The sequence below is a fragment of the Ambystoma mexicanum genome, chromosome 3q, assembly GCF_040938575.1.
Source record: "Ambystoma mexicanum isolate Mex_15411 chromosome 3q, UKY_AmexF1_1, whole genome shotgun sequence".
In the NCBI taxonomy this organism is placed as follows: domain Eukaryota; kingdom Metazoa; phylum Chordata; class Amphibia; order Caudata; family Ambystomatidae; genus Ambystoma; species Ambystoma mexicanum.
Window position 1 is genome coordinate 406,664,059 of NC_090926.1, and position 23,126 is coordinate 406,687,184.

The 23,126-nt window shown below is 51.0% G+C and overlaps 1 protein-coding gene across 3 annotated transcripts in view; it reads right to left on the reverse strand.

The window, feature by feature from the left end:
* CANX (calnexin) overlaps nt 1–23,126 on the reverse strand; it is a 745,024-nt gene that overhangs the window by 92,356 nt on the left and 629,542 nt on the right. The window lies entirely within an intron of this gene.

Sequence of the window (23,126 nt, forward strand, 5' to 3'; positions counted from 1 at the left end):
GGTTTAGTAGCCTAACATGCAAGCCGTTGTCCTCTTGTGCTGCATGTTAAGTGTCAATGCACAATGCCAAGAGGGTCCCATTTTCTTATACAAAAGGCTTGGGAAATACAATTCTCATAGTTAATTGGATTATAGGTCTTGCTACCCAGGTAATAAATATGAATTCTTACATGCATGGTGATTTAGCTACTGAGTCCCTAGCTCAGCTACCAACTTGACGGGAACTCTACTCCAGTCATTACATTGCAAAAGCTTCAGTTTTAAAATCCACACAGAGGAGCATCCTATAGGCCTTGATTGAAAAGCCAGTTTCAAACCTGTTCAAGCACTAACAGGACTACTGGCTTATTTATGAAGGTGTGAGCGACTGAGCAATTACCATCATAAAAAGGTAATATTGTAGGACTCCTGCAACCTTCACTTTCCCCAATTTCCATGTTATGACAGATTTGAAGAATTTAGGCCTCCTTAGTCTGAGAGGTTAGCCAAACCCCAAGATAGGTGGAGGAGCAGCCCTGGTTTAATCTCAGCAAAAGTGAGAGTGGTCTAGATCTACGGAGAGTCCACACAGGGCAACACCTATAATTCAAGTTAGACAGTCGATGTACAAAAAGTCATTTATTAGGCATTAAGAACACTAGACAATGAAAATCACAGTTAAGTATTACACTCCGGAACAATCTATGCAAGGAACAGGTTACTTGTAACTCTTGTTCTCCAGCATGGGTCTTGCATGGATTCACATGCTCATGAATATTAGTCAGGCTGGGAATCATTGGTAAAAAAAAAAAGAAAAAAAGCAGTTGAACTTTAAACTGCTTGTCGCCTCTATAGCCAGTGTCCTTTGGATCATGCTGCCCCAGCCAATGACACTCCTCCTAACCTCCACCCGCTGGTGCCCATCAGATTTGGCAGCGCACATAAATTGGCAATACGAACGAGGAAGAGCTGAAGGAGGGAGGGTTCACATGTGAATCCATGCAAGACCCATGCTGGACAACAAGAGTTACAGGTAAGTAACTTGATCCTTCAAGCAAAGGGGTCTTGCATGGATTCACATGCTCATTAATACGATTATACAGCAGTACATATACACAACAACGGGAAGTGGCAAGACTCCGAGGCAATATGCTTACCACTGGAACAGACTCACCTCAAACAAATAGGTTGCGTAGCACTGCTTGGCTGACCCAGGACTCCTGCCTGGAATCCGCCGACAGTAGAATTTCACGAAGGTGTGGGTAGAAGGAACAAGTTACTTACCTGTAACTGTTCTCCAACATGGGTCTGGCATGGATTCACATGCTCATGAATATTCCCCGTCAGGCTGGGAATCCTCGGTTAAGAAAATATCAGTTTCAGTTTTGTTTCTGAACTTGCTTTCTCCTAATAACCAACCAATCACTGGTGTCTGGGTCATATTGCACTCAGCCAATGACTGCCCTCCACCTAAGCCCCTCCTCTGCCAGCCATCTTCAGATTTGGTAGCACGTAAAGTGGCATTAGGACCAAGAGAAGAGCCGTACAGGGGTAGGCGGGAGGGTTTGCATGTGAATCCATGCTAGACCCATGCTGGAGAACAGTTACAGGTAAGTAACTTGTTCCTTCTCCAGCATGGGGTCTGGCATGAATTCACATGCTCATGAATACAATACATAGCAGTACACAAATGCACAACCACGGGAGGTGGCAAGACTTAATATTAAGCATGTCAACATCTCAACATTAAGCATCTTACGTCCTCATCAAGCTCGCCTTCAAGCGAACAGCTTGCGCAGCACCGTTTGGCAGACTCTTGACTCCTCCCTGGAATCCCGCTTGACGCAGTAGAATCTCGTGAAGGTGTACGTTGACCTCCACGTAGCAGCCTTGCAGATGTCCAGCAGGGGCACACCAGACAGGAACGCCGTAGTTGCAGCAATCGCTCTGGTCAAATGGGCACTCTGACTGCCAGGCAAGTCGGTTTGCCAACCGATGACAATGGGTGATGCAGCCGGAGAGCCACCTGGAGAAGACTTGGCCTTCCCATGGTTCACAGGACCAAAGTTCACAAAAAACTGAGGAGTCTTCTGGAAACTTTGTGCGAGCCACATAGAACTTCAGAGCACACATCACATCCAGAGTGTGCAGAATCCTTTCAGCCGGCGATGAAGGCGTCAGAAAAAACACAAGCAACACCAAAGATTTGTTGGGATGGAATTCCGACGGAACCTTTGGCATGAAGGAGGAGTGCGTCCACAACACCACCTTCGTATCGTGGAAAGTCAGATAAGGCAGCTTGCAGGATAGGGCCAGGATCTCACTCACTCTCCTGGTAAAGGTTATCGCCACAAGGAAAGCAGTCTTCCACGAAAGGTACTAGAGGGGCTTGATGCATAGGCTCGAAGGGAGCCCCCATGAGGGTTGATCTTCTATGTCCAGCACCACGTCACGAAGCGCTTCCACTTGTGCCTATAGCACTTAAGAGTAGACGACGATCTGGACCTGGCAAGGACCTCCACGCAGTCCACCGGAAGCTCGTACCCGCCCAACTCCAATGCTGTAGAAGCCAAGCCTTCAGGTTCAGCGACCCTGGGTCGCGATTTAGGATTGCACCTCCTCCTACTCTGGTGAGCAGATCTGTGTCCACTGGCAGCTTGACTGGTGGTGACAAGCTGAAAATGTCTGGGTACCGAGTAAGCCTCAAACACGCTGGGGCGACTAGGATCATCCTGCACCACCAACGTTTTAGTCGGTTGGTGACTCGTAGCAAGTGGGCAACCAAGGAAACCCGTACAGGTACAGGCATTCCCAAAGGAAGGAGAACACGCTCCCCCATGTTCTTTGGTTGATGGAACAAGCAGGCAAACCTCTGGCATTTGGAGTTCACCGCCATCGCAAACAGGTCGATCCAGGGCCTGCCCCATTTGAGGAAGAGGAGACTGTCTACTTGATCCTGCCAAAGCTCCCACTCATGGCAAGAGTGTAATTCCCTGCTGAGGGAGTCGGCAATGGTGTTCTTGACTCCCGACAGGTGAAAAGGAATGGAGGAACATCCCCCGAGCAACGGCCCAGTGCCACAAATCGTGTGCCTCTTTGGGGAGCGCTGGGGACCTGGTGCCCCCTTGCGTCCGGATGTAGAACATCATGGTGGTATTGTCCGTGAAGACCATCACCACCTTGCCCTTGAGGGACGGGAGGAACGACTTGAGTGCCCAGAACACTGCCCGCAGCTCCAGGACATTGATATGGATGTCCTCTGTTGGTCACAGACGTATGGCGTGGAGACATCGCGTTATGAGCGCACCAGACCTCTAGGGAAGTGTCCATGATGACAGTCGCCTGGTATGGTATTGTTTATTTGTATATCACCTATACACAAACAAGTGCTTCAAAGCGCTCAAGGAGGGTGGGAACAAGGGGAAACAGTTGCTCAGAGCCCTTGAATTTCTGCGACGATAATAGCCTGCACAGAAATATCTTCAGGCGTGGTGCGTGCAGATGCACAGATGGTCACAGGGAGGTGGAGTTCAGTGCACCAGGTTGGTTGAGACTGTGGTAGTGCAGAGAGCCATTCACTTGGTCATGACTCACATGCAGGGTGGGTGGGGTGTAGGGGCCCCCAGGCAAGTACGAAAGAGGACTGGCGGGGGTGCCGGGCCCTGCGAGACCAATGTACACCATGCACCAAATGCTAAGGAGTCGGAGGGAGAGCAGGAAAGTACATAGAAAACAGAGCTAGGTTAGCAGGGTAAAGGGAGAGAGAAGTAGGAGGAGAAGAGGAAGGTCTTGAGGAGTTTCCAGAATTTAAGAAGATCCGGGTCAAGACGGAGGGCGGTAGGGACGCTATTCTAGCGGGAGGCACCTGCTCAGGAGAAGGATATCCCTCCAAATCTTTGCATGGAGAACCGGCTCACTCGCAGAAGGGTGGAGGTAGATTAGCGGAGGGCGTGTGAGGGACATTAAGTAGGCAGTGTTGCAGGTAGGTGGGTACCAGGCCCCAGTAAGCCTTGTGAACAATGCAGAGGATCCTTGCAGCCTTGCGGAGCCAGTGAAGGGATTTCAGCGCCAAAGAGATGCAGTCCCTGGACTTGAGGCCAAGGATAAGTTGCGCAGTTCTGTTCTGGATAGCTGCAGAGGGCGCAGAGCAGAAGGGAGGTAAAAGGAAGAGGCTGTTGCAGTAGTCCACCTAGCGAGAACCAGGGCCCTGGAGAAGTTGGCCAGTAAGTAGCGTCCTGGAAATCCACGTTCCGGCGATGTTGGAGCACCCACTCCACCACCTTATTGCTCGACAGAACTTGTCTAGGACAAACTTGTCGGCAAAGCTTCCGGACACCTGAATCAGAGTGTCCAGGAACTCTTGAAGAGGTTGCATTTGCAACCTGCGGAGTCTGATCAGGTAGATGCACAATATCATGCTGAGCAGCGACTTGATGGCCCTCACCATGGCGATCTTCAGTGCTAACAGCCATCGCACCTTGCCCAGAATGGACGCTATCCCTTCTGAGGGAGCCGCCAGGTAAGAGACCGTTTTGAGCCTTGACCCCAGGAACAGAGTCTTGCGATGGAATCAAGCAGGATAGTTTACGGAGCACCCCAGATCCATCAGCAGCCGAAAGGTCCTCTGTGTGATCGACGGCAATCTCCCTTGATTTGGCATGGATGAGCCAGTCGTTGAGGTAGGGGTACACATGTATTCCTTGCAGGCACAGAATGGGCCGCCACTGGCGCCAGGCACTTTGTAAAGCCTCTGGGCACCGACTTCTGTCCGAAGGGCAGAGCCTTTAACTGGTAGTTCTTCCCCTGTACAACGAAGCACAGGAACGTGCAAGGTTTTTTGTGAATGGCGACGTGGAAGTATGTGTCCTCCAGATCCAGGAACGACAGGAAGTCCCTCTCCTCCAGTTGGCAGAGCACGTGCTGCAAAGTGACCATCCTGAATTTTTGGGACTTTATGTACTGGAGTAGTCTTAGATCGAGAATGGGCCTCCGCCCCCAGTCTTTTTTTTTTTACTCAGAAGTACCTGGAGTAAACTCTGGGGCAGCTTTGGAACCAGCTAATCTGCCCCCCCCCCTTTTTTTTTAACATGGCAGCAGCTGAGGGATGTGTTCCTGCCGAGCCACTACTCCTAAGTGTGTCCGTCGGCGAGAGCGTCCAGCACCCATCGTTCGGTGGAGATGGTTTCCCACACGCTGATGAAGTACGCCAGCAGGCCTCCCACCGGAGTGCAGGGGTTGTGGCAGATGTCTTGGTCACTTCAATCCTGCTTGGAGGCCTGCACACCGCCTTGGGAGCCTAGACAACAGCCACCTCTAAAGGCCTTGGAACGACCCCTGTAAGCCTCTTGGATCGTGGAGCGGCAGGGTTGATGGTATGAGGGCAATCCTCCGCCGAAGCCTTTCGATCTGCCCGACTTCCCTCCTGAAGAACGACAGGACAGACTGCTGTTGCAGCGTGCCCAGGCCACGTCCGTCGGTCTTGATGGCCTGTAGGGATTCATCGATAGCCTTTCCAAAGAGGTTGTCCCATCGAACAGCATGTCCAGGACCCTTGTCTGGACTTCCTGCCTAGTTGGTAGCATTCAACCAGCCACGCCAATTGAGGCAGACCCCTGTTCCCCATTTGGTAGAACCCTGTGTCCGCGATGTACGGAGCCACAGTGATGGCGTGGTCCGACGCCACTTTGCCCTCCTGAAGGATCTCCAGCGCTTCAACCAGTTTGTCCTCTGGGAGGAATTCTAATAGCGGAGCCGTCTTACCATAACTCCCAGTCGTACCTTGCCAGGATCGCTAAAGCGTTAGCCGCCTTGACAGTCGTAGCCACCAAGTAGATGACCCTTCTACCCACAGCGTGCAACTTCTTCCCCTTGCTGTGTGGGAGGAACAGACGCTGAGGACAACTGGTTTGGACCGCAGACACTTGGGAGCAGACTGGCACCTGGGATTTCTTCTCCAGCTTGTCTCTTCACTGGGGTTGAGGCAGGGTTCAACAGCAGCGCCAGGCCCTCATCCCAGACGTTGTCCAGGAGGGGCACCGCCAGAATTGTCTTCCTTTTCGCCTCCCGGCGTTGATAAATAAAACCCTCCTTCACCTCCTCCGGTGTAAGCTGGAAGAGTTCTGATGTGCAGCGACCATGGAGTAGAACGAAACCACTTCGTCCTTGGAGGCAGAACGATGTCGCTGTCGTCAGTGTGTCGTCACGGTGTCCATCCCTGTACCCCTTTGGGGGAGGGCACGTATGGCAGCTAGTGAGGCGCTGCTTCCTTTTCTTCGGCGGTTGTGGGCCCGGTGTCACCTGGGCCGGTGGTGCTGTTGGCATCCTCTTCTGTATCTCTGAAACAAGAGTGTGGAGAGTCCAAAGAATGTCCTGTGACAAATCCCTTGGATGTTTCGGGGGAGCAGGCTTGCTGGGCCCAGGGCCTAAGTCGACCCCGTCAGGGACTTCCCGCTCCTAGACGTTCCTGTAGTCCCAAACAACCCCGGGGACCACTGGAAGAAGAATTATTTGTGCCCTGAGCACTTCCACCCCCGACCCCTTTGTGTCCCGAGGGGTCGGTCTTGGGCACAGCATCCTCTTTCCACTGGCTTGGCCGAAGCCTCCCGCCTGGGAGATAGAGCCACACTGCTGCCGCCGGGGCACCCTGAAGTAGGTCAGCCGCTTTCGCCTTCGAAAGGGTGGCTGCCACCAACTCGATAGTCGAGGACGATTTAGCCTGGATCATTTGGGCCTTCACGGGCAGGTCTGACACCTTAACCTGCGGCTTGGCCTTTTCCGGTTTCCTCCGCAGCTTCCCGGGGTTAGCAGACTTCCTATTCGATGAAAAACAGGAGCAATGGCTGGAGATGGAGGGCAACGGAGAAGATGAGCGCGACCTGCTTGCGCAGCAACCACGACGTGAACGGACTCATGGGGCTTGGCCATGTCTTGGGCCCCCACGTATGGAGCGCCCTCAAAGTACTTGGAAGCCCGCTATGACTGGCCGGATCTGGTGAGGCATGCCCCTGTGAACCACACGTGTGAGAGGCCTTGGCGTTGAGCCATGCCGTCAATCTGCTGTGCCAATCCTTGACGGTGCACTTGGTAAATACACAATAGACCGCGCTATCCTTCTCTTTGTGCGTCGGGTGAAGACAGACACTGGGAATGCTTGTCCTCCATGAACACATTCCGCAAACCGCAGCTGGTGCAGAGCTTGAGGAGGGAACCCCCATCCTCCTCCAACATGGTCTGGCGTAGGCCCAATGACCTTCTGGAAACTTCAAAGAAAACACTTGACGATTCTGTCCTTGAGGGGCGATTAAAGATGCTGACAAACTGATCCCTGTTAGTCGGATGAAGAAATGAAAGCACAATGGCTCGAAAAAAATATATAGGAATTTCATAGCAAAAAAGCGCAAAGAGCGGAACAAGAGTCCTCCTACTTGGACGTGCGGTAAGAATTTGAAGATGGCTGCAAGAGGAGGGGCTTAGGGAGAGGGCAGTCATTGGCTGGGAGCAGCAGGACCCAGAGCTCAGTGATTGGTTTATAGGAGAAAGACAGTCAGTGAAAGTGAAACTTTTTTCGTTTACTGTGGATTCCTGGCTTGACGCTGGGGAATATTCATGAGCATGTGAATCGATGCCAGACCCCATGCTGGAGAAGGTGGTTACCTAATACCAAGCAGATACGGCACGTGTAGTCTCAGTGTGACTGCACCAATTTCTTACCCCAACAAGAAACCCTTGAGGAACTCTTTAACAAGCCTGTGCGGCCACAGGTAGAGCTTGTCCGGAGCCTGTGTGTACTGAAATATGGCCACCAGGTGGGACCTTGATAGACGCATGGGCTAGATCAGCCTTGGCCAGTGAGGGCAGGTACAGGAGGAGCTGCGAGGCAGAGAGGCACATCAGTGACATTTTCCACACATGGCATCACACTGAAGCACTTCCCATTTGTGCCTTATCAAGTCAGTGTAGAGGGAGCCCTGTCCTTGGCCGGGATCGTCCTGCATTCCAAGGGAAGCGAATAGAGTCCAAATTCTAAGGCTGCAGGAGCCAGGCCGTGAGGCTCAGCAACGCCAGGTTGGGGTGCAGGATTGACCCTCTGGAGAGTAGGTCGGGAAGTGGAGGCCGTTTGATGGCCGGAAACCATCGGCAGGTGGAGAAGGTCAAAGTACCAGATCTTCCATTGGCCATGTCGGTGCAATCAGGATCATTTTGTAATGGCAACGTTTGAGTGTGTTCATCAAACGTAGCATCAGAGTAATTGGAGGGAAGGTGTAAATGAAGAGACCCTCCCAAGGGAACGAGAAGGCGACCTAGGCTCCTCGGCAGAGGATACGTGCTGGCAAACCTTTGACACTTAGTTGGCAGCAGTCACAAAGAGGTCGATCTGAGGAAGACCCCATATGCTGTAGAGGCGCAAAACTTGCACTTGATGAAACTTCCATTCGTGGCAGGACCTCAGCTCCCTGCCGAGAGTGTCGCAATGGTGTTCTTGACGCCTGCCAGGTGAAATGGGACGAGAAACATGCATTGAAGAATGGCCCAGTGCCATAGAGACTAGGCTTCCTTGGAGAGAGCAGGGGAGCGTATCCCACCCAATTTACCGATGTAAAACATGGTGGTGTTTGAAGACAACACTTTTCCCTGGAACTGAGGCTGGAAAGACAGTATACCACACAGTATAGTGAGCGGTGTGTTGCGGGGGACAGCCCTGCAGCCATTTTTTTAACTTACCTGCAATGCTACCACCAAAGGTTCGAACCTTTGGTGGTAGCATTTTTTGGTCGCATTGTACGGTCTGACTTTTTTTGGTTGATCATAAATACAGTCTGTACTACACAGGTTGGTAGTGTGGACGAGTAGCCGGGCTAATCTCAAGAGGGGTCAATGTGAGCTGTAGGGGAGTTACACAAAGGTTCACAGTAACAAGCATCCAAGCAAACACTTCGAAACAGGGATTCTTGATAAAACAATTTACCAGTCAGTTACTGTAAGCCTTCAGAAGGGAGCACTGTAAAACACCAAATATACTTCAAAATTACACCGTCTTAGTTCAGAATCAGTAAATACCCATTTGGGATGGCATACAGCAGGGACCTACACCCACAGGGGGCTTCAATTGTTAGGGTGCTGTTGACATTAATGTATTACTGTTGGCATTCAGAATTAGTTAAGAGCAAGTAAAAAGGAAAAGATTATTAGAGTAAACAAGTTACCACAAATATTTCTTAAGCAGGCAAATACTTTCAGATCCCCCAATAAGAGTCATTCAGTTAAAACAGGCTAAGCCAAAGTCAATAGGCAAGAGTCTAGATAGGCTGAAGCACATCTTCGAAGTTAAGCAGAAAATTATTTGCACAATGTTTCAGAAGTCTTTGAAGAAAAAGATGAATCAATGTAGGGCCACAAGCTGTTAGACATGTGAGTAGTAGAAGAAGCAAGCAACTCTACAGCAAGACCTAAGTTCTTAGACTTTGTACAGTACCTTTAAAATAAAGAAAAGGATGCAGGAGATGACTTGTTCATGTGCAGCTCTGCAGATCTGTTCATGGGCCTCAGTCGTGGGGACAAGGGGGAGGATGTCGGGGGGACTTTTGACACTTAGTTGGCTGGGACAGTCACAACTTTCAACCGGCAAACTTCACTTTCAGTGGCTTTTCAGTGTTTCAGCTCCTGGCGCCCACCGCAAATAGCACCGCTGCGGTTCCTGGTTGTCGAGATGGACTTTCCTTGTTTCTGGGGTCCTGCACTCTGTTGAGGGGGGGGCTCAGTCAGTCCTGCTTCCCGGGAGTCCGGAAGATCTTCCTGGAGCTCTTGGCCAACTTGAAAGCAATGCACACAAACTGGTGTTCCTCTCCCATGCGCTACGGTTTCCAGCAGCAACTCTGGAAATTCAACCAGCTCCGAGATGGATGTCCAGGTGGCTTACTTTCAGAGTTGATTGGTCCCACCAACTGAAGGGGAGAAGTTGTCCTTGCAGGGGCTTCTGTCGATGCGAACTTGGTGTTGCGGCATTGCAGTAGGGCTTCACCGGGTAAACCAACGGTCCAGGAGTTGCAACAGGCGTCCTCTTAAAGTTCTTCAGTTCCTTCCTCCAGTGGTCGACTGCCTTCCAAGCTAAAAGACTTGCCTTTTATACAGTTCCCTCCCTTTCATTCCAGGCTAGCTGTCACTCACCCCAGCAGGGTGGCTGGCTTTGTCGGACAGTCAGCCGGCCAATCACAGAGTGCATTTGGGTCTCCTAGGATACTAAGCACAGGCAATTACGGGCACCTCCCTCGTTTCCTGCCTACCCCAGACACCCTGGAGCCAGAGGCAGGCTTCACTCGTGAATCCCCGCCAAAGGCCAAACGAACAAAGGAACCAAACATTGGCACGCAGAGTAAATCTTAAGAACCTTTCCACAAAGAAATGGTGAAAAAAGACGACCGGGGCCATTTTGACAAAAATGGCACCCTTGGATGCTTTACTGTAGCTGCGGAGCCTGCAGTAAATGCACACCATGGTAGTAAAAAACAAAACCACTGCCAGCAGCCATTCAGTGAGGAAAGGTTAACAAAAAATGTTACTTGAGAAGTTAGACAAAAGGGGATACTAGGTAACCCCTCCAGCACCCTATTGTAAGGTAGGGTGTGCTAGGTCTAGAAAGTTACAAATGTAAGTAGTCCATTTCACTTTACTGCTCTGGGAAACAGTAGTTTATCCCAGAGAAGGCATTTAAACTTTGGGGAAATCTAAGAGACTTCCCTGTGTCAATGCACTACAAGTGCTGTGTGACAATGTAAAAGATAATGCGTATGGAGTTTGCCAGGCTCCATAAACAAAAAGAAACAGTACAAAAATCACATTAAAATACGAGAGTGGGAAAAAGGGTCTCTCACTCTCCAGGTTAAAAAAGTCAAGTCCTCAAAATCCAGCAAAGTTGCTGGGGGTCTCCAATGTAGTGGGAATTGGCACATTTCTGAGAATTCTCCTTAACACTGTTGCAGGTCTTGACAGAATTCCATATTGAGGGTGATCTTGTCTGTCCATGTGCCAGTGACCTGCTGCCACCTGGCATCCAAACATTCTTAGAGGGGTCTCATCTGAAGCCTGCAAAATGGGAACAGATGGATGCATGCAGACATCCCCAGCAGGGACTTGGACTGGACTGTTGCAATGAACACCGCCGAGAGCCGTTGGACTTTTCCAAGGCCTTCACCAGGGGGTCACCAGACAAGAGACTGCCGAGTGAGGCACCCAGGAACAGCACGTTTGGAGATGGTACTACGCAGGACTTTGGATAGTTGATCGAGAATCGTAGTGAAGTCATAAGCTTTATGGTCTCTGGTATGTGCTGGTCTGCCAGCGCGTGGGAGCGCAACCGGATGAGCCAATCACCCAGGTAAGGTTAGACGTGGATTCCTTTGCGGCGCAGATGTGTGCCACTGGGGCCAAGCATTTGGTGAACACTCTCAGAGCAGATTTGGGGTCGGTCGAAAGGAAGGGCCTTGAATTGGTAATGTCGGTCCTTGTCAAAACACGGGAATATCCAGTGTTTGCGATGAATGGGGATGTGGAAGTACACATACTTCCAAGTCAAAAGTCTCCAGAAAATCCCCTTCCTCCAGCTGGCTGAGCACGTGCTGCAGTGTTACCATCCTGAACTTTTGGGACTTGAACTTGAGGCATTGCAAGTCTAGGATTGGTCACAACCCTCCAGACGACTTCTTTACCAGAAAGTATGTGGCATACACTGGAGGTGCTGAGGGACTGATTCCATTGCCCCTTTGCATAGCATGGCCTGAAACTCCTGTAGTAGCTGGGCCATGTGTAGTTCTTGTCACGCGACAAGAGGAAAGGAGGCCAACTTGTCTTGATATTCTAAAGTGTGTCCCTGCTGAAGAACATCCAGCACCCACTTGCCTGTGGAGATCTTTCGCCACTGAGCGACACATTGATAGTCGGCCTCCCACTGGGCTGTGAAAGTAGGGGCACAGGTCCTGGGCCAGTTCAGGCCTGTTTTGGTGTCTGTGTCCTGGATGGAGGGTGGCACTGCCGTAGTACTGGGAGCGACCCTGTAAGCCTCCTAAGTGGTGGATTGGGAGAGCCGATGATAATGAGCAGTGTAACCCTTGGATGATCTGGAGACTAACGAAAGCAGTCTTTTCTGCATCAGGATCCCCAGAGCGCGTGCAGTCTGTCGGTCTTGATGGCCTGGAGAGTATAAACCAAATTTCCAAACAGGTTGTCCACATCGAATGGCATGTCAATGACTTTGGTCTGCACATCTGTGTGGAAATTTGTGGCATTTAGCCAACCTTGGTGTCAAGAGCCACACCATTCCCCATCTGGCATCAGCCGTAATCTGTTATGTCGAGAGCGACAGTGATGGCGTGGTTGGAAGCTACTTATTCCTGGTATAGGGCAGAGGCTTTGGCCTCGTCTCAGGGAGGAACTAAGGATGGTCCTGCTTGTACCACAGCTCCCTGTCGTAGCTGGACAGGATGCCTAGGGCATTGGCGGCCGGAGACTGCTGTGGTGATGCGCTTCCCTGCAGCATTGAGCTTCTCATCTTCATGGTCCGGAGGCACCATGGACGAAGAGGGGTTGGAAGCCCTCTTCCTGGCGGCAGTCGATATCACAGAATACGATGAAGGCAGAGACCCGAGGCACCTGGGGCAGAATCTGCAACACAGTATTTATTTTCCAACCGGTCACGCTTAGCAGGCATCGCATTGAGCCTTCATGACTGCCAAGCCATCCTCCCATAGGTCATCCAACAAAGGGACCGATGCAATGGTCTTCTTAGACTCCAGATGTTCAGAAAGGAAGACAGTCTTTTCTGACACAAGGTCAAAGAGTTTGGCAGCTTTCAAGAAAGAGTGGAAAGAGCAAATTTCGTCCGTGAGAGAGGCCACTTCGGGTGCATTGCCATCCAGAGGCTTCCCATCCACGGAAACCTAGTCAAACTCATTTGTGAGTACTGGTGGTGTCGGTTGTTAGGTAAGATTTTAATATTTAGGATAATCTTCCCGACCTGTATCAACCCCAGAACTTTGTAACTATTTTACCTTGTCCCTTGGCGAGTGGGAATCTTTCCGCTCTCACCTAGTCTTACACTTTTTATGGGTGACCTTTTTATGTCTGTCCGTAGTGTATTGTTGGAGTGGCTTCCTATAACATTTGTGCTGTGTTGCCACTTTGGGCTTCCCTGTTAATTTCTCTTTAATGTACTTGGGTGAACTCCTGTTCCCAAGGGATAAAGAGGGATTGTCATCCTGCTTTATATTTTATATATAGTGTGCCAGCACACTCCACCTTATGTAGAGTGCTGGGGAGATACAATGTATCCTCTTGCTAACTCATCTCTAGCATTTTTGTTACAATTGCAAGTTTATTCGAATGGCTGGTGGCAGTGTAACTACTTAGATGACTTGGTCACCATTACTCGCAAGCTGTTAATTCAGCTCTGGTAATGCACATAAGGGCCACCATTTTTATAAAATTTCCTGTCTGCTTTCTGTTTGAGGTCATCCCCTGCCATTCTAGGCAGGAACGACATCAGTGGAAGTTTTGTCTTCGGTGGGCTCCAGATTGTCTGAGAAGGCAGAAAGCGAGGGAGGAGTCCCAACCTCTGCATCCCTTTGGCTTTCACCTTGCCTGAAAGGAACCAACTCACAGTGGGGGGCTGGCTGTCCTGGTTGGACAGCCAGACGTCCCCTTGCTGTAAAATGCAGAGAGAATGCAGAAGTTGCGCTATAGTTCCTGATAAATACTTTGAACCTGGAAGTTGCTGACAAGTCGACCACTGAAGCTAAAACCAAAGAGGATTTCCAGCGACCAGAGAGCCTGCTGTGTAACCAGAGCCTGCTGCTACCCTTCACTCCAATCGACATGGGGGTCCTTAAAACGAGGACGCCGACCCAGAGCCTGGTGAGATCCACTAGACTCAAGATGTGCATTGTGAGCCATCCCAATACCCTGGGACCTCAAGCCATCGTGCGGTGTATCGTCTTCCAAAAATCCGAATCACGCTGAAACTGGCGGCATCCCGATTGAACTCCAGAGTCTGGATTGGAGTCCAAAAAGTCCTCTCACCAGAGTGCTGGACCACATAAATGAGATTCCGACCAGCAATATTTAGTCTTCTCCTGGCTCCTAAAAAGGACGTCAAAACAGTGCCACATCCAGCCGTGAAGAAGCTCTTGCTTGGAGCCTTCCAAGTTGATCCCTGCCGTAAAATCCGTCCAGCGTCTGGTCTTCACGACAAGGAATTAATCAACCAGGTTTTTGGCTGCAGATCCTGAATAAGTCCTGCTGCAATCTCATTTTTGATGAGGTACTGTGTTGGCTGGGGCATTACTTACCTTAAGCCTTTTATGTTTCCTGTGAAGCTGGGGGGGGCGATTCATGTGATGGAGTCTTCTCATTCGGTTCGCCCAGGCCCATTGCTGGAATCCCACTAGGGTGTCTCCTCTGAAGTCCCTGGACCCGAACTAACTCTAAAGTGAACCAATTGCTTGTTTTGAAGAGACTTACTGAATTTTCCTGCAACTGAACCTCATCTCACCCTGCCTACAGATGTCATCTACACTACTAGGTTCCCTCTTCTGCCTCTGAGAGAAGTCATGCAATAGACTAGGGAAGAACTGTATAAGAAAAGGATTCTGCCTTGAAAAGTATAACAAGTGTTTAAAAGTTACTTACGGTAACTGTCCCTCTGAAATAAACAGTTGCAAACGTTTTTACTATCCTTTGAATACATTTTTGCTATTCTGAAAAGTATATATAAAGGTTATTTTACTCAGCAGCGAGTTGGTTCCCCCACTTCCCAAAAGTAATGCTGGTGGCTTCACCTAAATATTTTTCAGAATATAAGGGTATACATTTACCAACTGGGTCTTACTTTACCTGACCTTCTGTATAGTCTGCCTAAAATAAATCTACATTAGGGTTTACCTACTTGAATAACATGTCATTCTCAGTCTATTGGGTTTTGCTTTCCCTGGTCTGCTTTACACAGATTAAGTTTATACATACCTTTAAGTTGCTGGTAGCTCCTTTAAAAAGTACAATTAAAACATATACAGGTCCCCTTGAATAGCTGTGTGCTATTCTGAATAAGTGTAATGTGGTTTAGCTGACCTTGGTCTGACTGGTGCAATCCTCTTGTTGTGGAGAATTTTTATTTCTGTGCTATTATCCACCCACCTTAGAGACCCCCTTTTGTTGGACTTAGGACTTTTTAATTTTAACCCTGGAGTGAGTGAGACTTTTCACACTCGCTCATGTGTTTTGACCGGATTTGGATTGTGTGTTTTCATGGTTTTTGGAGTCTGACAAACTCCATAGGCATCTGCTTTTTGTATGGTGACACCCAGCACCTTCAGTGCAGTGTCAGTGAGAAATTCTTTAGTTTTCTCTTAAGGTTTAAAAATCTTTTCTTGTGTGAACTACAGTTCCCAAGAATAGTAAAGTGAAATTGACTTTACTTAACTTTCTCTTCGTAGGTCCACCACCATTTTATGTGGAGTGCTGGGGGATTACCTAGTAGCCCCCTAGCCTACATTCTCATGTAACATTTTTATGTTACCCTCACTACTTTAAATGGGCAGTGACAGTGGTTTACTTTTTCCTACCATTGTGCTCTTCTACCACAGGCTGAACCCTAAGCTGCAGTACATCACCCAAGGGTGACAATTTTGTCAAAACGGCCCCATTCTTTGACATTTTCAGTTTGTGAGGTCTTTCTTGGGTTTTACTCTGTTGGGACAGATTTGAGCCCTTTGTCTCGACTTTGGCTGACTTTAGCCCTGAAGCCCGAACCTGGCTCCAGTGTGTTCGGAAGGACAGGATGCGAGGGAGGGTCCCAAAACTCCTGTCCTTTGTCTCTGGGAATGCCTGAACGCAACTAGACCCGATTGGTGGGCTGTCCTTTTAGGACAGCCACCCGCTGTGTGATTGACAGACTAGGCTGTGCATGAATAGAAGAAACCTGCTTACAAGGCGAGGGTTTTGGGAATACAGGCAGAGTCGATTACTGGGAGAACCACCAGACGAAGAAACCGTGAACAAAGCTTGCTGCAACGTCCTGGACCTTTGAACTGTCTGGTGAAGCCCTGCTGCTGTGCTGAAGTACTTTTTCACCTTGACAGAGGAGCTCGGAACGGAATTAATTCTCCACTTGGGTTAGTGGGACCAACTAACCGAGACAAACTCCACTGACCACCATTTTGGACTTGCTGTGCCTCTCTGTTGTTTCGGAAGCCCAATGCCAGGGGTCGAGTGTCCATAGTAGAGTGCAACGTCTGCCGCTGAACAAATCTGGGGAAGAAGCTCCAGGAGACTCCCAAGGACTATCCAGAAACAGTCCCTCCAGATCCTGAATCCCTCACCAGACTGCAGGACCGAGGGAGCAAAGAGTTCAACCAGTGTCCAAGATCTGCAACAGTGCTTTTTGCTACTTGCTGAAACCGTGAAGTGCTGCTGAACCGAAAAGGGCCGTAGCTGCAGACGTCTTTGCAAGTACCAGCCAGGAGCCCTCTACACAACAATAGGGTCAGGAACAAGGGTCTGCTTGGCTGTAGCAAGACAGAATCCAGCTGGACCACTCGTGTTCAAACCTAAGGTACTGTTTAGGCTTGGGGTACTTACCTCATTGTCTTTTAGTCATGCTCTTCTCTTTTGGAAATTGCATTGGCTTACTTTAGACTGGATTACAACTCTCTAACAGGCTTAACAGCTTGTGACCCTACAAGTGATTTTTCTCAAGACTTCTAACTTTGCGCAATACTTTGATCTAAGAAGTGCATCAGATCCATAGAGACTGTCCCAAATGACTTTGGCTGTCCAGGCTCCCTGAAGACACTTCTAGTCCATTGACTTTGATACTGTTTGTCCCGCATAGGTGGTAGCTTGTATACGGTTACTGCTGGGAAAGGCTTATCTAGATTTCATTGGACGATTTAGTTGTCCTCACAAATACTGATAAACCGTCTATCCTTTTTCCTTCCTTAACCTTTCCTATCTGCAACCTCAGAATCTGACAAGTATACTAGTGAGCTATATAAGGAACACGTTACTTACCTGTAATTGTTCTCTAGCACGAGTCTGGCATGGATTCACATGCTCATGAATATTACCAGTCAGGCTGGGAATCCTCGGCAAAGAAAAAAAAAAATCAGTTTCACTTCTGAACTGTTTCTCTTAACAACCAATCACTGGTCTCTGGGTCATACTGCCCCCAGCCAATGACTGCCCTCTACCTAAGCCCCTCCTCTGGCAGCCATCTTCAGATTTGGTAGCAAGTAAAGTGGCAGTAGGACCAAGAAAAGAGCCGCAGAGGGGTAGGCGGGAGGGTTCGCATGTGAATCTATGCCAGACCCATGCTGGAGAGCAACAGTTACAGGTAAGAAACTTGTTCCTTTTCCAGCATGGGGTCTGGCATGGATTCACATGCTCATGAATAATACATAACAGTACACACGCACAACCACAGGAGGTAGCAAGGCTCAACATTAAGCATTTCTTATCTCCTCACCAGGCTCACCTTCAAGAGAACAGGTCGCGCAGCACTGCATGGCCAACTCTGGACTCCTCCCCAGAATCCCGGTTGACGCAGCAGAATCTCGTGAAGGTGTGCGTCAACCTCCATGCAGCAGCCCTGCAGATGTCCAGCAGGGGCACACCAGACAGGAACGCCATAGTTGCAGGAATCGCTCTGGTCGAATGGGCTCTCGGATGGCCAGGCAACGGTTGGTTTGCCAACCGGTGACAATCGGTGATGCAGCCGGAGAGCCAGCTGGAAATGGAAGCCTTGGAGAGGGCCTTCCCTTGGTTCACAGGGCCAATGTTCACAAACAGTTGTGACTTCTTCCGAAAACTCGTGCGTTCCACATAGAACTTCAGTACTCGAGCCACATCCAGCGAGTGCAAAGTCCTTTCAGCTGGCGACTAAGGCGTCGGGAAGAACACTGGTAACAGCAACGGTTCGTTGAGATGAAAGTCCGACGGCACCTTGGGCATGAAGGAGGGGTGCGTCCGTAGCACTGCCCTCGTCTTGTGGAATGTCAAGTAAGGTGGTTTACAAGAAAGGGCCTGATCTCTCCCACTAGTCGTGCGGCAGTGATGGCCACAGGAAATGCGGTTTTCCACGACAGTTTCAGTGGCACAGAATGCATAGGCTCGAATGGAGGACCCAGGAGCCTAGTCAGTAGCATATTGAGCTCCCACGCTGGGGCCGGAGCCTTCAACGGTGGGAACGAATGGAAAAGTCCTTTGATGAACTCCTTGACCAGGCGGTGCGACCATGACCGCCCCGGAGTTCTGGTGTAGCAGGAGCTGGCCGCAAGATGATCCTTGGAGGCATGGCCCAGCCCCGCTTTGGCCAGCGACAGCAAATACAGCAGCACCTGTGGAGCCGTAATCCGCAGACTGTCGATTTTTTGTGCACAGCACCAGACGGCAAACCTCTTCCACTATGTCCGTAGCATTTCAGTGTAGACGAGCCCTTGCCTTGACAAGCACCTACTAGCAGTCCACTGGGATATAGTATCCTCCAAACTCTAGCGCTGCAGAAGCCAGGCCTGCAAGTTCAGCGACCCTGGGTCGTGGTGCAGGATCGCACCTCATTCTCTGGCAACGAGATCTGCGGCCGCCGGAAGCTTGACTGGAGGGGACACTGACAAGTCCAGAAGGTCCGGGTACCATATCTGTCTCAGCCACGGCAGTGCGACAAGGATCATCCTGCACCAGGACCATCCGAGTTGATTGACTAGTCGAAGCAACGGCAGCGGAGGGAACACATACAGAAACAGGCCGTCCCAGGGGGGAAGGAGAATGCGTCCCCCATGCTCCCCGGCTGGGGAAACCTGCTAGCGAACCTCTGACACTGTTCGTCGCCGTCGCAAACCGATTGATCTGGGGATTACCCCATCAACGGAACAGAAGATCTACTTGATCCTGCCGAAGTTCCCACTCATGGCAAGAGCGTAGCTCCCTGCTGAGGGAGTTGGCGATGGTGTTCTTCACTCATGCCAGATGCAACGGAGGAACATCTCCTGGGCAACGGCCCAGTGCCATAGGTCCTGTGCTTCACTGGAGAGCGCTGAGTATCTGGTGCCCTCCCCTCCCCCAGCTTCCGGATGTAGAACATTGTGGTGGTGTTGTCCGTGAAGACCCGTATCACCTTGCACGTGAGGGACAGAAGGAAAGACTTGAGGGCCCAAAACACTGCCCGTAGCTCCAGGATATTATGCAGCGACTTCTCTGGTAGCCACAGGCCTTTTGCGTGGAGACCTCTGGGTGTGCCCGTCCCATCCCTCCAGGGAGGCGTCCGTTGTGACGGTCTCCTGATGAGGTGGGGTCTGGACGTCTGCACCTGCCAACAGATGTGTGCAGACTCCCCACCACGTATCGCTCAACGGAAATTCTCTTCGAGGGAGATCTTGTCCTCGAAGCTTCCTGATACCTGGATCCAACGGGCGTCAAACTCTTGCACTGGCCACATCCGCAGCCAGCACAACCGAATGAGGTATATGCATAACGACATCAAGCCAAGAAGGGACTTGATGAACCTCACCCTTACGATCTTCAGGGTCTACAGCCGTTGCACCTTGCCCAAGATGGCCCTCTCCTCCGACAGATGCCAGGCATGACATTGTGATGAGTCGGGACCGCAGAAACAGTGCATCTTGCGATGGAACCAAGCAAGACTTTGCATAGTTAACGAGAACCCCAGCTCCGTCAGCAGCTGGACGATTTCTGCCATGTGAGCGACGGCGGTCTCCCTCGATTTCGACCGGATGAGACAGTCGTCCAGGTAGGAGTAAACGTGGATCCCTTGTAGATGCAGCTGTGCCGCCACTGACGCCAGGCACTTGGTGAAAACCCTTGGCGCCAACTTCAAACCAAAGGGAAGGGACTTGAACTGAAAGTTGCCATTGAACCACGAAGCGCAGAAACTTGGTGTCCCTTGTGAATGGGGATGTGAAAGTAGTCATCCTCCAAGTCCAGCAACGAGAGGAAATCCCCTTCTTCCAGCTGTCCCAGCACGTGCTGAAGGGTGACCATCCAAAACATTTGGGATCTGATGTACTTGTTCAGATGGTGGAATTCCAGAATGGGTCTCCAACCGCCAGTCTTCTTGACGAGGAAGTACTGAGAGTACTCTCGAGCCTCTTTGGACCAAGCTCTATGGTGCCTTTCTTCAGCATGGCCCGTACCTCCAGCAGAAGCTGAGGGATGTGGTTTTCCTGCCTGGTCACTGGTGGTATACAAGGACACCTTTTGGAATTCCAGAGTGTGTCCGTGGGCCACAGCTCCAGCACCCAACGGTCGGTGGAGATGGACTTCCACACACTAAGTTTGCCAGCCGGCTTCCCACCAGGGTGCACGGGTGGGGGCCAGACACTGACGGTTCAATCTTGCTTCGTCGCAGCGGCACTGCCTTGGGGAACTTGGCGGCGACTGACCTCCTCCAGACTTGCTGCGGCCCCGGTAGGCCTCTTGAGCCGAAGAGCGGGATGGTTGACAGTAAGACTATGAGCTTCCGCCAAAGCCCTTGAAATAACCTTGGGATGTCCCTCCGGAGGTCCGAAAGGACAGCTGTCGCAGCATGCCCAAGGCACGAGCCGTCTTGGTGTCCGCCTTGATGGCCTGAAGGGCATGTCCAATACCCTAGACTGCACCTCCTGGTGAATGTTGGTGGCCTTCAACCATCCCCGCCGACAAAGGCAAATGCTGTTGCCCATTTGGCGGAATCCAGTGTCGGCAATGTCGTGGCCACTGTAATGGCATGGTCCGATGGCACCTTGCCATCCTGCAGAATCTCCAGCCCTTCCAATCTCTTGTCACCGGGAACAGAAGTCCAGGAGGTGAGCGATTTTAAACCAGAGCTCCCTGTCGTAGCGTGCCATAATGGCGAGGGCGTTGGCCACCTTGATGGTCGTTGCTGCCGATGTGATGACATCCCATGGCATCCAACTTCTTCCCCTCGCTGTCCGGAGGGGGGGAGGAGGTCGCCGACGCAGCTGAGCCTGAGGATTTCTTACTCTTCCCTGCAACTACTGAATCCGGGGACGGCTGAGACCTGAAACAGTCTGGCACCCTGTACTTCTTTTCATACCGGTGCCTCTTCGCCAGGGCAGTGGACGGGCCTTCCTCTTTGCCTCACGGTGCTGGTACAGGAAACCCTCTTTTCCTCAGGGGACAGCTGAAACCGTCCGAGACCCTAGAGATCATGGCATGGAACGAGCCAAACTCGCCGGGCGGTGAGGCTCTGGGCAGCAGAGATGGGAGGTCTCCTAACACACCATTGTCACTGGGTGACAAGGTGGAGGGTGAACCCTCTTGTTGGTAGGGGGCGCACCTGAAGGCCCCAGTGCCGCGGGATCTACCAGCGCTGCAGGATCCTCCGTCGGCAGAAAGGCCATCCTCATCCGAATCTCCAAACACAAGGTGTGGCGTGCCTGTAGAATGTCCACTGGGGCTGAGGTGGTTGCTGAAGTGGCGAAGGTGGGAGCGACGGGGGTATCTGCATAGGGACCGCCAACTCCTCCACGGCCTGCTCCTCCTCGGTCTTGTCGCAACTCAACATCTAATCGGAGTCACTCCCGTAGGCCTTGGCCTCGACGAATCTCTTCTCCAAGATTGTCTGGGGAGTAGAACGCTCCTCCTCAGAGGAAATGTCTGTGCCCTGCAGGGCTACCGTGCCAACCCCCCTTCTTGACCAGGGAGACTGTTTTGGGGAGATGATAGGCATCACTTTCTCCCGCGTTCTCTATGGGCTGAAACAACGATTCCTTCTGGCAGGAAGGGAAACTTTCGTCTTGGGGACCGTACCCTGCGAACCCGCGTCAGCGGCCTTCGCTAGGAACGCCACCACGCCTTTGATGGAAGGTTTCGCCAGGGGAATCTGTGCCTACATGACCTTGGTCGTGCTTGAGTCATTCATCTTGGGTGGGGGTTGGGGGCGGATGAGAAGGGTCAGCGCCCCACTCCCCCTTGTCCTCGGTCCGGGGCAGCTTACCCAGGTGACCCGACTTCCACTTCGCCGAACCAGAACGCTGGCTTGTGGTCGGAAATGCTGTGCCCGCCCTGGCCGTCAGGGAGCCCATCGCAGCGGCACTCCTGGTGCCCGTGGACTCATGGTGCTTGGCCTTATGTTGGGCCCCTGTCGCCGGGGCGCCCTCAAAATGTCTTAGAAGACTGCTCAGACTTCTTGTGGCTGGGGGATGCATGCTGCCAGGACCCTTGAGTTGCATGAGCCGGTCCTTCATGGTGCGGGGGACCATATCCTGGCAAAACGCGCAGTCTTCCACTGCGTTTGGTCTGAATGCAGGCAGTAGAGGCACAGAGTGCCCATCGTCCAAGTAGATGTTCCATAGGCCGCATCCTGGAAATATCCTCAGGTGTTGAGTCGTCGTCCTCCTCCTCCTCCGCCCTCTCCACGCGTGGTAGGCCTTGAAAAAGCTTCTGGAATCCTCCAAAAACTATTGAAAAAACCCCCAAAAAATAAAATCGCCTTTGAGGGGCGCTGAAGAATCCGAAACTGGTCCCCGTTAATCGGATGATTGATCAATGGAGCTTGAGGTTCGATTGACCAGAAAAATAGAGTAGCACTCTTCGAAAAATCACAGAACTCAGTAAAATCGAGAGCTAAGCACAACGACTCCCAACACTTGAACGTGCAGTAAAAATCTGAAGATGGCTGCCAGAGGAGGGGCTTAGGTAGAGGGCAGTCATTGGCTGGGGGTGGTATGACCCCAGAGACCAGTGATTGGTTGTTAGGCGAAAGACAGTTTAGAAGAGAGACTGAAACTGATTCTCTTTACCAAGGATTTCCAGCCTGACGGGGAATATTCATGAGCATGTGAATCCATGCCAGACCCCATGCTGAAGAAATGACATTACTGTCATTGCGATTGAAGGCACCTCAGGGTGTAGGAATTGTGTAAGAAGCATATCCAAAGATTATCCACCAACGTTTTTTGATTCTGAGAAGTAATTTTAAAGTAAACTTGCATAGTCACAGCAAATTGCTGATTTAAAAATGAATGTTAAATAGAGGAATGGAGCTGCGGGTGGGCGGCAAGGATTGGCTCCCTGTCTGTCAGCCGAAATCTGCTGCCCAACTTATCTGCACGCTGTCCCTGGGATTCTCCCAGACCCTTTGTGCC